This window comes from Theropithecus gelada, chromosome 4, assembly GCF_003255815.1.
Source record: "Theropithecus gelada isolate Dixy chromosome 4, Tgel_1.0, whole genome shotgun sequence".
NCBI classification, from domain to species: Eukaryota; Metazoa; Chordata; class Mammalia; order Primates; family Cercopithecidae; genus Theropithecus; species Theropithecus gelada.
Window position 1 is genome coordinate 157,911,898 of NC_037671.1, and position 14,542 is coordinate 157,926,439.

General features: G+C 40.2%; 1 protein-coding gene across 2 annotated transcripts in view; it reads left to right on the top strand.

Moving 5' to 3' along the window:
- Window positions 1–295: 295 nt before the first annotated feature.
- EYA4 (EYA transcriptional coactivator and phosphatase 4) overlaps window positions 296–14,542 on the top strand; it is a 292,029-nt gene continuing 277,782 nt past the window's right edge. Inside the window, exons 1-2 of one of the 2 annotated variants that reach the window (XM_025382440.1) lie at window positions 296–905; window positions 1,124–1,714. The gene's annotated coding sequence lies outside the window, so the exon portion shown is untranslated. The remainder of the gene's footprint in view (window positions 906–1,123; window positions 1,715–14,542) is intronic. The other variant, XM_025382441.1, reaches the window with a different exon arrangement.

Below are 14,542 nucleotides of genomic sequence, written 5' to 3' on the forward strand. Positions count from 1 at the left end.
AACTTAGTGAATATATTAAAACTAAACTTTCTTTGAATGGGAATAATTTCTATGAATTAATCTATAATCTCTTAGACCACACCTAAAGTGATGTAGACGTTGTTGTATCATAGGCTTTGTAATTAGAGACCACTGGATTTGTCTTTGGAAAAGTCACTCATGATTCTTTGGGCTTTGGTTTCCTCATCTTTTATACCGGCTTAATAATGACCACGGTAGAGTTGCCATGGAAATTAAATGAACTCATGTACCATAAGTGACCAATACAATGACTGACACTCAGTGATTTATCAATAAATTAAAACATTTATTTTCAATATGACAAAGAAGGTGACGCTAAAATAGACAATAGGTTTTTGGAAGAAGTGATTAAATGGATGCGAAATTTATGGATTATTTATTCCGTGCTACCACTGCTGTGTCCCCTGGTTGTGGTATACACACGTGTGCGTATAGAATCGTAAATCCTATGTGGGCGCGTAATGCATGCGCAGAAGGCTTAGGCACGAAATGTCATTTCAGCAATGTGCCTAGGGAAGCTCTGACGCCGCCTTGGAAGTAAGTCGTTGCTGCTTGACCTTTGGGTGTCTGGGAGGGATGCCTATACCTGCACCCAGCACTGGAAGGGGCCCAGGCCCTTCCCAGCACAGCCTATCCCCAGACTGCTTAGTCCTTCATAACATATATCTCCACGGAAAAGGGTATTTCCTCCCGTCAGAAAAAGCGCCCCAGTCTGGTCTGGGTTGGTTTTTATTTCACGTTGTTGCAAGTAGGCGAAGTCCCTTCTGTCTCCTCCCTTGGGGTAAGTGGAATGGAGTCCGGCAGGGGGCCCGCAGTGGCCTGCACAGGGGAACTGGCTAGCAAGAGAGTTCCAGGCAATTCCGGGGGCTGCCCCACAGAAGCAGGTGGGGATCGACAGTGGCTCTCTCAACCAGCGAGGAGAGCGCGGTCGCGGGTCCCTCCCCTCAGCCTGGAGACTGCAGCCGCTCGAGTCGGCCCGGGTGGGGGCGGGGTGGGGGCGGCGCGGAGGGCACGGAGATTACGGCGGCGCCACCCGGGACATCCAGGGCCCCGAGGCCCTGGGCGGTCCCCACGCGAGATCGCAAACCATGACAATAGGCAGTCACCCGAGGTCGAATAAAAACGGAGTGGGTCCCCCGCTCACCGCCGCCCCCCGCGTCCCTGGCGGCCTGCCCCGAGGCCCCCGGCGGCCTCCAGTGCCCGCAGTAGCCGGCGACGACGTCGCCCCCGCCCCACCTCCGTGCGCAAGTGCAAGGCTGCCCGCAGCGCGGCGCACGCTCCGGTCGCTCCCGGCTTCGGCGCAAAACTTCCATCCTGTCCACGTGAAGTTGTCGCTGCCTTAGAGAGGGGGAAAGAGCTGCGGGAAAAGCTAGGGAGTGACGACTGCGGCGGCTGGGCGCGCTCTCTCTTTTTCTTTTCTTCTCCTTTCCCCTCTGTCGCAGTCCGGAGTTTTGGCTCCTCTCCTTTCCTCCTCCCCCTCGGAGCCGGCTTCTCCCCCCGCCCCGCTTCTCCCCCGCTTGTGTACGCTATTTGTTGTGGGGCGGCCGAAGGGGATGTCCTGTTTTCACCAGAGGCACAGCGCGAAGGGGAAACTTCGACACTGGAAGGAACGAGAATAAATACTTAATTACGGACGCACGGAACCGCGGCTGGGACAGATACTTCGGGAACCCGAGGCGGACCGGGCGACGAGGTGAGTGTCCCGTTCTTCGAACTCCCGCCCCAGGGCTCCCGGGGGTCCTGAGTTTGGAGAACCCCCAAACTTTCCGGGAAAGTGCACGAGGCTCTGCCGGGGACGCCGAGCGATGGGGACTGAGGACGCGCAGCTGGACGGTGCGTGGGCGCCTGCGTCCCCGGGGGGCACTTGGAGGCCAGGTGCCTCACGCCTAAGGGCCCAGGCCCCTCGGACCGCAGCGGTGCTTTCTGCCCTGGAAGACGTCCCCACGTCCCAAGGGTCCCTTCCGAGCCTGCCTGTCCCTTCCGGGGTCGGCGCGGAGCCTGCGCGTAACGGCGTTCATCTAGCAGTCCAGCGCGCGGCTTCTACCTGCACCCCGCCTCCACCTGGCAGAGGCGCGCGCATCGGGGTCTCCCCCACATCTTTCTTATGACGTGTATTACTTTCTGATGACCCCCTAGATGGTCCAGGCGCGAGGATGCTGACCTAGAGTCCTTCGGAGGATCACAGGCGCCTGGGCTTTCCCGGTGCCGGGTGCGTGTGTACTTTAAAGGCTCGCGTTCTAATCTCCAGGCACTGATCGGGCTTTTCAACTGCGGCGATCCCACTTTAATAGTTTTTATGTGGCGTGGACTGAATGTCTCCTGCAGTTTGCCAGGGTCGGTGAAATTAGAAGCGCCTTGTCAGAGCAGTCGCGTTCATTGGCTCGAGTAGCGGGTGCCATGGAAGGCTTATAACTTCTCCAAAGGAAGGGACCTGGCTGAGGAGAGCAGGTTTTTCTCTCCTTCCAAGCCTGCTGGGTCTGGGGAGGCTTTGGGACTTGAAATGGTTCGGATTTTTAGCGTGTTGAAGCGGGGTTTGGAAGTAGACGTGTGTGTGCTTGTTTTATTCTGCGCCGCACAGCAACCCGAACTTTCGTTTGGTAGCACTTGAAAGAGTTTTCTCCCTTTGTCTGCGAGATTCTGGACAGTTCGGAGCGATTAGGGAATTTGCGGACCGAGTCGGGTGGCAGAGCTGGGGCGAAAGCGGAGAGCGCAATTTAATTTTTGTCATCTCTTCCCTGCTTGGGGGCACAGTGTCTCCCTTCACCACCACCCCTCTTTCTCCTTCCTATGAAGACAACGGGTTTGCGCCTGGGGTGACAGTGTGTGCGGGAGGGTGGTGTGGAAACTGTCCTCTCTCACCGCGTCCCCTGCGCCTTTCCCCGCCATCCCGAGCGGGCCTAGAGAGTCATTCATGAATCTTAACCTGAGGGCAGGGGAGGAAGGTGCAGGTCCCTTTGCCCTTTCTGCCAAGGTGCAGAATAGCGCCCGGGCGTGTGTTTTGGTTCCAGAGCAGTTCCACGTGGAGCAACTCCGTGTGCGTGTGTGTTGTGTACTTGATCTGTGAGGAGGTAACAGGAGTCTGGTGTTCAAACCCAGTGGGCCGTTGGCCATTAGTTTGCTTTCCTGGCTGTCATTACAGACACTTCCAAAATCTGATACCTAAGAGAACCAACAGGTTAGGTTTCACATTAAGAGCTCATACTTAACAGTTTTCTTTCTCCCTTACCCCTTTTGGCTTGGCACCCTGGGATCAACGTAATTGTTGGAGCGAAATACATCTCCTGGAATATGGCATTTTGTTCCTCTTCTCATCTGCAGCCACTTTGTGAACCCTCGGGTGTTTGTCAGTTTCAGAGCGGGCTCCTGCGGGATTTAGGTGGGAGTCTTAGGAGCGTTTAACAACCGCGGGCTCCCCATCAACAGCTTCTGAAGTTTCACTTACACGTAGGTGACTGACAGGATTGAAAGTTGACGATGGTTTTTTTGTTTGTTTGTTGTGTTGTTTTTGTTTTGAAAACCTTAGGGAAAGGATTGCACTTGAATTCCTTTCCCGGGTACAGTTTGGTTTCAAGTAGAATGAGTGCCTCTTTTTTTTTTTTTTTTTTTGGTCTTTTAAAATGTTATTGGCAAGCTTAAACCTGAAGAACCAAAAACCAGAGGGGGCAGGGAGAGAATCCCCCCCAAAAATATTTGATACGTCATATGGAGCGTTTTAGGAGACTGCATTCAAAGACATTTGTGTATTTTTAAAAATAGCATTATCCCAAGAAACAAAAAGCAATAGTAACAAGAGACGAACTGTTTTGTGTCGAGCAAGACTGCCAGAATCTGATTTTTATGGCAACAATATCGAAAGCAGATATAACTACACCCACATTTATTGTTATAAACCGTAAAAATAGTTTGTTCCACCTGATTAAAAGTTGTAAGTCATTCAAAGTTAAACCAGTATTTAGAAATGCCTGTACAAGAATGTTAAAACCTTTGACAGCTACAGCTTTGAAAGCAACATAATTAGATTTGTTGAAAACGGCTCCTTTCTTTGATTGTTAGGGATATGTACTTGTCTTTCATAAGAAGTAAAGGTCTAAAATCAATATGGTTTTCAAAAGCGTGTTTTTCTTTGTAAATTTCCTGAAAATAGTATGTTTCAATATTTAAAGATCATTGTAACTACAGGTTGGTTCACAATTATAGCTAAAATAAGATTTATTCAGTTATTTTCTTTTTATTAGTATTTATTGAATATTTGAAATTGAATTTCTCATTTCCAAAATAAAACGTTTCACATATATGTATGTATTCACAATTAACCTTTCTTTTAAGTAGTATGTTTAAGTTTTAAATTTTAAAAATCTTAAGATTTATATAAAAAGGAGTGATTGTATAAAAAGGAATAATCATTAATATTAATTGTTAAGAAAAATAGATGCTGATTTTCAGAGGGTTTCTGGAAGCTGGAGAAAAAAATTGTCTGCATAGAAGTTTCTTTTTTGAGGGGTGACTTTCAGATGAGTTATTGTCATTTTGCTATATATATTTTTTCTTTTAATAAGCCTCTTTGGGTTAAAAAAAAAAAAGAAAAACAAGTTCTCCATTTCTAAGAGTTTCCTTTTTATTTATGTTGTACTTTGGGGTGTAAATAAATTTTACATAGCCACGGGAAATAGAGTATCCAATTTCATGTTTTCAATCTCTGTTGCAAGCTCTAAATGACTGATGTGGTGTCTAAAAATATATTTATATGGCTTGATATTTCATTTTTAAATTTTATGCATTGGAGTTAGATTATTTAGAATATTTAGAAAGGTAGAATATAACCATGACAATTGTTATAAAAAGTTAGAATGTTAGGAAGTTCACATTCTGACTTTCAAATAATCAAACTGATTTTGCCCCACAAAACCTCACAGGTTTTATACAGATTTCGAAAAGAGGGGAGATAATCTTTTTCAATACTTAGTTAAGTGTTAAGTAATTTAAGAATGCGAGTATTTATGGTGCTTTCTCATTATCATTTTTTTCTATTAGGTAAATGCAAGAACACTGGACATTCAGTAAAAACAGGCCCCTGTTTATAAGGAGTTTATTCACCATAGTTCTGTATTGCAGCTGCTGATCATATTTCATGGAGCTGTTAAAGCACTTAAAACCTAAAATTAGGTACTGTCTGGTTGTAAATATTTCAGATCACTCATTTAAGAAATAAATAGAAAAGCGTGCTATCAAAAGTAGGAAACGTTTTGAATCCTCTCATTGAAGAGCTGAACAAACCTCTATCAAAACACCTTCTTCTTTTTTTTCAGTGAGAATATAATCTTGACAGTTTCTTTTTCCAAATGGATATTATTCTTACATGAACTAAATGCTAAACTCTTATAATGTGTCTCCCTGTAGAGTATCTTAAACTAATTATATTCAGAAATACTGTTGGGGGATTTTATTACAATGGTTACTAGGTGAAGGAAATCAACACTGGGGGAATGGGGTGGCACTGCAGTGTACCTGCTTCTCTCATGAATTTTTCCTGCTAAACTAAGAAATGACATGCTGTTTCAGGCATTTGCCTTGGAGATGGGTGAGATGCAATATGTGTAATACTACATCTTATAGTTACATGTGTTTTAATGAAGGGGACACTGCATATTCATTAAAATAATTTTTGGAGCCAAACTTGGCGTCATTTAGCTTGAACTTAAGTGGAAGAAAATGAGCAAGAGTTACACATTCAAAAGAAGTACACGCAACTTTGATTGCTTTTAAGAGGTTTGAAGACTTTGTAAACATTACTGTCACTCAGTATTGCTTGTGGAGCTGTTCATTAATATACGCCTTGGTGATACGTCATTTTACGCTTGAAGTTTGTCATTCTTAGTGTTTCTCCATCCGTGTTTTTATTAGTAAAGAGATACTGAACATGAACACCACTATTCTTACTCCCTTAACCCCTTTCACACCTCCAGAAAAAGAGATGAAGCTGATTAATTTAAAATAGAAACCATTTTGTGTTATCAAAACCACATTTATATAGTGATTTGAGACAGTTTCAGAGAGTGCACCTCTGAGTCTCACTGTAACCTTTTTTGTCATTGAAAGGTGCTAATTGATCTTAGGGCACTGACACAATAGTATAGTTTGATATTTGAAACCTTTCAGAGTTGGTCTGGCCCTTTTCTTACCCTGAGATTTCAGTGCATGAATGATGAAGAAAGACACCATTCTAAAATACCAGAAATTCTCATTTTTTTCCCAATATGAAATGTTTTAATACAGCGTGTTCATATTTGTAAAGCTTTTATTTATATACAGTAAGTAATTTTATTTTAATGTACTTTTGGACTGTAGCAGAAAGACCTATATGTTCTATCGTGTTAGAATTTTTTAGTTTTTTTTTTTTTTTTTCCTGCGTGGGTAGTTTATTTAGGTTATGATTTTTAGGCAAAGTGTGATTCCTATTATCGCATGAATATTTTCAAAGTGAAATTGCTTTAAACCAATGTGGAATAGCTTTCATATCACCAAGGCATATATTAATGTAGGTATCAAATATGAGAACATATTTTCTTCTGTATATTTATATCCTAAAGTGTATTTTTAAATAAAAGTGGTCACTTTAGTCTTTAGATAATTGCAATTTGGCTGTCATTGTTACTATAATATTAATCCCTCTCACCATCATAACATCATAGCTAGCATTTACTGAGGAATTTCATGCAAAACACTGTTTTAAGCATTTATATGGATTAGCTAATTTTAATCTTTTTAACTATGCCGTAAATTAGGTACTTTTTTTATTCCCATTTTACAGATAAGGAAGCTGAGACCCAGTCATGCAGCACAGTGGAGCCAGGGTCCTAACTCCCCAGTATGAAGCCAGCATCCTTATCCTTAAGCGTGTGCTGGACACTTGCTTCCATCAGTCATATACCACCATTTTTAGGTGGTACCTGAAATTTTGTTTTAATAATACTTGTATAGTTATGTAAGGATAACTGAATATTAGAAAAATTTGTTAAATTTTGTATTAGACCTGTAATTTCATGGGCTATATTGTTTGAGACCAGACCAAAAAAAGTATTGAAGCCAAAGAAAAAAAATTAAGTATCTGAAGAAACATATTAAGTAACAGTGAACAAGAATATGGCCTAAATAACCACAGTCATGAAGGCTGGACAGCAAATGACTGAATTTGGAGAAATGCTATATTTTGTAGTGTTTCCCAATTATCAAAATTTATGACCAGATCTTTTAAATATTTAACTCACATGTAGAATTTTCCTTTGCTTTTCAAGCCTTGTCCAAATTGGTTAAATGTTATCAACTTTGTATTTTCTTTGTTTGTGTATTTTCTTTGTTTGTTTTAATGCTGGTTTTGAATCTCAAATTCGCACATTTATGTTGAACCAACTAATAAGGCTTGAAGAATTAAAGAGTGCATGATGGACTTCTGGAGGCAGGTTTAAATTATAATAGAGACACCCATATTTTGGAAATACATTCAATTTAGCTGGTTATCGCATGTGTAAGGTTTTCTCTAGGTAAACACTTTTGTTTTGCTGTTAATAACCTGTTTTACAATTTTATAGTATTTTTCCACTGAAGCAGTGGTGCTCTATTTTTTTTATTTACTTATATACTCAGCCACAGATCCTTTCATTTACGTGGAAACTGACGATATGCCCAGTAGAGAAATGTGCCACTGCTCTGGGTGAAGCAGGATGTAGGTGGCCTGAGAATGACTCACCAACAGTACCCTCTCACCGTGGCCGCCTCTGGAATTCTCTCTAAGTGTCTTCAATGTATGGAAACTGCTGCAAAAAAATTTGAGTCTTCTGACAAAAGGGGTTAATTCAGAGTACCTGCTCTAACATGTTCATGTGGCGTCACTAAAAATCAGACTGTCAGACACCGTAAAACATCTCCCAGTGTGATATATCGCAGAAAGATGTGTCTACTCTCACTTGTATAACTTGAGTATCCTTATTAACCAATCTTCAACTTCGCTTTAGCGCTGAGAAAATTAAAACTGATCAAAATGTTCCCTATGTGTAGTTCCAGGTCTGAATGAGGCACAAAGGGCTTGTACCTGCAAAGGTTGACTTCATTAATTAGAACATCTTTCCTCCTCTAAAGACTTTAAGAAGAAACGCCAGCAGTGGCCTAACTTGACATGATTTTAGATTTTCACGTAAATTATTGCTACTGTTTCTGTTGTCCTTTCCCCCTTTCTTTTTAAAATGAAAGGGACATTTCTTGTGAAAGACTACAATTAAATCATAAAAATTTACATTCATGTGCCATTAAGTTTAATTCTACTCACAAAAGCAATAGCACAGAGTTTGAAATTCTATCCCTAATCAAGTAGGTGTACCACATACCGGGAGGGCTCATTATCCACAAGGTCATATATACAATTCACAGACCTCTGCGTATACCCAACGGAGTGATCTATTCATTATATTTCATCTCTGACTTTGAACTCCCTAATGTTAAAAGATTTGAAAAGAACCGAATGTTCTGATTAAGAGATTGAATATTTCTAACTTAATATTTTCAGTATGTTGAAAGTGATGATGACTTGGGGTAATCAACAGATCTCTACATTACCTGATTCTTTTCACTTATATTTGAATGCAAATATATATTCATGTATGGTTATGACTCAAGTCATTCTCGCCAAATTTAATCATGTAGTGGGTGAATCACATTCAGATTTCCTTTTGCAGGTTTCCCAGTAATCTCAAACAATACTTCTAGTAGGTAACTTAAGCATGCAAACCTCAATAAACCTGTCAAGAACTGCAATTCTACTGTTTTTTTGTTTTTTTTTTTTTTTTTTTTTTTTTGCATTAACTTTAGTTGATAAGATGATGCTACTGTTATTTTTCTTAGTTGACCCATGAAGAATTTTAATTTAGGTCTAGTTTTTTTCCTTTAATTGTTGACTTTAGTTTTTAAAGGTTTCATTCATGAAAATGGTTAGCAAAGTTGTGGGTATTTGGTAAATGCTTGTTAAATGCTTTTTCATTATCAGTGTTGCTGAAGACTTGCAAATTAGAGTGGGATGGATAGAGTTCTTTTCTACTCTGCATAGCTTTGAAGACTTTGGCGCTTTCATTGTATTCTTATAGTTTTACATACCATTCCTAGGAATATTTAGAGAGATAATTGTTGTAACCAAGGTCACAGGTTTAATCCTCAGGTATTCAAATTAGCTTTAGGTGGACAGTTGTCCTATACATGCTTGTTCATATTACTGTCTTTGTCTTAACAAGTATAGTTATCATATCTTCATTACTCTCCTGGGGGCCCATTCTGGACTGTGTTGGAGCTGTCTCTGACACTCTCTCCCATCCCTAAGATATTCAACCACATTTGTTCATGATTTTTATTAGGTCCCTCCTGGACTTAAAATTCCCTAAAAAATTTGCCTGCTGCCTATAGGGCAAATTCCAAAATTCTGTGCAGGGAAGATAACCCTTCATACTGAGAACCTTGCTCAAGTTGCTCTTCTCATCTCTTACTCCCCGCTCACAACTGTCTTCTCCAGCTGTATGGAAAACTGCAGTTCTCAACTATACCTTGGACATTTCCACTTCATTTCTTTGTGTGTGGAATGATTTTAAACATTACCCCTCTCCCCCTGCAAATATCTTTTTCTGCTGCTTTTTCAAGACTTAAGGCGCAAAATGTTACCTCCTCTGATAAGTTCCTTTGACCTCCAGAGTCTGAGTTGGACGTTTCTTTCTCTTTACTCCCAAAGCATCCGGCTTCTACATTTAACGTAGCCCTTGCCACATTGAAATGTAATAGGTTACATTAGTCTAAATCCTGCTTTAAGCTAATAATTTACTGGAAGGATTAGCTGTATTTGTCATTTCTGTATCGCTAATGCACAGTGCACTGCTGGACATATAGTCAGTAGGTGGTTGTTATACTCCCATTGAATGAATGAGTAAAGGGACTGGGAATGAGAGCAGAGATTGTGACACTGAACATCCCCCACTTGAGACTGGGAACAGTGAGAAGGGCAGTGACCATTACAAGGTGAGACTACCTCAAGAACAACCTCAGGGGTTTTTGGTATAAAACCAGTAGAATTGCAGCTGTGAATCCAGACCTAGGTTATATGTATGTATATGTGAATGTAGAAGTGTGTTTATTTCTTACCACTGGGAAGTCAGTGATCTGGTGGATAAGCCAAGGATCCTGAAAATCTCTGGAGATACGGTAATTTCATAGTACTTGAAATCTGAGGGACTCAGTTCTTCTTATAGCACAGCGACTAAGTAGAAAGAATATGGGGGCTGGGCTCAGTGGCTTACACTTGTAATCCCAGCACTTGGGGGGGCCGAGGCGGACAGATCATTTGAAGTCAGGAGTTTGAGACCAACCTGACCAACATGGCAAAACCACATCTCTACTATAAATACAAAAATTAGTTGGGTATGGTGGTGGGCGTCTGTAATCCCGACTGCTCAAGAGGCTGAGGCAGGAGAAGCACTTGAACCCGGGAGGCAGAGGTTGCAGTGAGCCAAGATCACACCACTCCAGCGTGGACAACAATGGAGTGAGACTCCATTTCAAAAAAAAAGAATATGGAGCCAGGCCACTTGGGTTCAGACCTCAGCTCTGACGTTGAAGAGTTTGTAACATCAAGCACATTACTGAAATGGATTTTGCTTCAGTTTCTCATGTGTAACAGAACATGCCTCACAGGTTCTGATGAGAATTCAATGAGTAAATATATGTAAATATATTTAGAGTAGTGCTTGAGATGAGCATCAGTTATTATTACTATGATTGAGTATCTTTCATTAGATTACCCCCAAATGTTCCAGAGGTATTTAGAGCCGAAGGTCTTTTTTGGGGGGCTATAGATTGGTGAGCATAAGTGGAGTGTCCAACAGTCCAAGTATAAATTAGATACTGTGGGTCCTTGGCAAATCCGAGGTTGTATTTGGAGCCTTAAGAGAAGACACTATAGGTGCTCAACAGTTGGCATTGACCATTTACATTGTGCAGTAGTATTTCTTTTATTAAATATTTCCACAGACAGTAATCCAGATTTCTTTAGAGCTTTAATCTGTGTGGTTCCTCAACTACTTTAAGCAATTTTAAGCACATTGTATAATGGTGGTACTTTATAGCCAATATTTAAGTTTCCTCAGTTGCTTTTTTTTAGCCTGAAGGTACAATTATGAGAATTTGTATAGTTTTCAGTAGTGGGCTTGGTGAACTCAATGTAAACTTTTTAAAAGGTAACTTTACATATTGTTATGATTCTTACCTTGGAGAGACAGTAGGAGGTTATTAGTACCTCTACTTATAGAATTTATCACTGGGTCCTTGGATTCAGATATAATGGTTATGTGGCAGGATGGGGCTGAAGGAAAAAGGAAAGTTAAAGTATTAATTGTCAAGGTCTCATTTTTACATCTTATCTGGAACTGCTACCAGGTGTATCTCTATATATTTTTAAATGATAATATTGATGTTGTACTTGAATTCTTCAGTATATTTAAATAAGAGTTTTTCAAGCAGTGGTTATTGACATTTTGAGCTGGATAATTTATTCAGGGGATACTGTCATGTGTCTGGTTGGATGCTTAGTGGTGTCACTGGATGCCAGGAACCCTCCCTCCCCTGGGTAATGATGGTGTCTCCAGACACTGTTAGGTGTTCTCTGGAAACAAAATTGCCTCTTCTTGAGAACCCATAACCTAAGCAGATCGTAATATCATTTGATATAGTCAAAAAACTCCCACGGCTCTGCATAAGAGGATTGTTCTATTTCCAGTCGAGTGTGGAGAATCCTAATACCTTCCTCCCAAGTTTAAACATGAAGTCAAACAATTCTCATTAGTCTGTGTTGATAGATTAACTTTCCACAGAGGGGATATACAGATAAGCTTCACACAGATTGACCATCTCCAGCATATTTTCCTTTTCTGGAAATAATATGTGGGTGGGAGGAACAATATCTGAGAGACAGTATATAGGAAGTAAATATTTATTTGAATCACCTATGTGTCGTTTCTTCCTGTTACTTGTCAGTGGATACTTTGGAATTATTTTTGAATAATGACCATTGCCTTTCCATTTCTGTGGGTAAGTATTCAGTAATAAGAAACTTTTACTTTATTAAGTCTGTAGTGTTAGAAAGGGTAAAGTTACCAATAATCACAACTGCTCAATATTAAAATACTTAATGAATTAAATCATTTGTTCATATGTAATGAGAACTTTTCAAAAGAAGTATGTTTAACTTTCAGTTGTAACCACAAGTTCAAGATCTTGAGTTAATAACATTTGTACAGCTGGAAGAAAGTAAAAATGAATATATTACATGTAAAAACTCTTTTTCGTGAATTCTCAGATCCAAACTTTTATGTTCTCATTCTATGGGTTTGATGTTGACCGATACATTTTATCTATGAATTGATACATAATTGATGTAAGTAAATATGACTGTTGTCTGGGCACTACTCTTACATAATTTAAGCGTATATGGAAGACATTTCAAAAATCACTCGCAAAGAACAAAATGGGAACAATAATGTTCACATAAAGTGAGAGAGGATAACTTTTCCCATATGAGTTTTGGGTTGAATTTCAAGACTATTCTGAAATATGAAACATTAATATTATAAATATATGATTAGACTAATTTTCTTAAGAGTTCTAACCAGTAGATAATTTTTATCTTACTAGAAGTTGCAAAGGTACTTGAAATTCTACACATATGCATTGTCTAATTTAGTGGTTTTACTTTAATTGTATTAGGTAGATAATCATGGAAGCAGTCAGACGAACCTAGAGATTTCACATCATTTACTAATTGATGCCCAAGTAGGCAGGGTAGAAGTACTTGAAAATACACACACACACACACACACACACACACTCACACAATCTGTCTCTTTCTCTCTCTCTTTCTCTTTCTCTCTCACTTCCTTTGATTTGTGCTTTAATTTTGAAATGTGTGCTTAGGTGGCAAAGTGGCTGCAAATACAGCATACTGTATTTGACCAAAATATTTTTCTGTTTCCTAGGTGGAGAAGGACCCTGCATAGCTACTTGTTAGCAGAGACATAAAGTGGGTGCTGGGCAACCCAATGACAGGTGGGGGTCATCCTCGGGGAGTGTCGCGGAGAATTTAAGACAGGGGTTTAAATCACAGATGGTGGGGGAAAGTTCTGCTTCATTCATGGACGGGAGTTCCAAAGAAGGCACAGCAAACCACAGGTCCATCCAGGCACTTTATGCCAGATATTGAACAGGAAGGCTAGTAGTCCTTTAGTTACTGGAGAACGGCCAAAAACCCAGAGATTCTGTTTTTCCAAATGAGCACTTCCTGGGTTCATAAATCAAGGAACCCCGCAGAGAATTCAAGTCACATATCTCCTTTCTCAGGTTGATTCTTCGTATAGTGGGTCCTAATGTGGTAAGACTTACTTATAGTTGTTTTATTTCTTATAATGCCATCAGTCACTTCCTTTTTTTTCTCCCTAGCATATTCTCACCACCCTTATCCTCCATGGCCCCAACTCCCTTAACCTACTTGCCTAATGCTCTTTTGCTGCCTACCTGAACTACAAAAAAAACAATCTACTCATCTTTCAAGGCTTAGCTCAAATGTCACCTCCTCTGTGAAGCCTTCCCTAAGGCTCAGGCAGAATTAATTCTTTTCTCTGTGTAATACCATAGCACTTTATTTGGACTATTAATATAACAGCACAGTGTGTTGGTGTTCATTATATGGTCTGTCTTCTAGAGAGATTTTGAGTTCACAGAGGGGAGAGATCATATCTTTTTTCCCTCTGTAACCTCAACACCTGGGGATATAGATGGAAATTAGGTAACTGCACTGTTCCATGCATGTCTTTAAAGGGCATAGGTCTCAAACCAGACATCTACAAAGGACGAATCCTGTTTACTTTTTGGAAAACTGGTTCTCTTTTGCTTGTGGTCATGGAAGCTGGTTTATTGGTGATTTTCTACTCCAACTTATTTAAAGCCTCATTTGTACCAAAGTATTACTGATTTTCTAGTGGAAGGAAAGGTATGTCCAGCATACATAGGTATTTTCAATAAACTGACATTTAAAAGACAGATTTCTAGTTGAGGTTTATGGTCTTCATAATTCTAGTTTTCTCCAGAAACAAACCTTGATCTCTTTGGTTGACTTCTGCTGAGATCAATTTCATGTTATTTTGAAGAATTTTTAACCCTCAGAATTATAGATTTCATTTGAGAGAAAGCATGTTCTGTATTTGTTTGTGTGGTGTTTCAAAATGTGGGGAGCCCAAATCCCAGATGTATCTATTGAAAATATATGGGGCCTTTTGGTGAGGGAAGTTACATCTTTTTTTTTCAGGCACAATTGAGGAAGGAAAAAAAATTTGTTTAGTTTTTAGTGGTTTGTTTTTAGGCATTTTCCATACAAAGATGAGCAAGACCCTTCAAAAACCACCAATTTGCTTATTTAGGGGGGAAAATCCTCCTATGTCCCAAAATA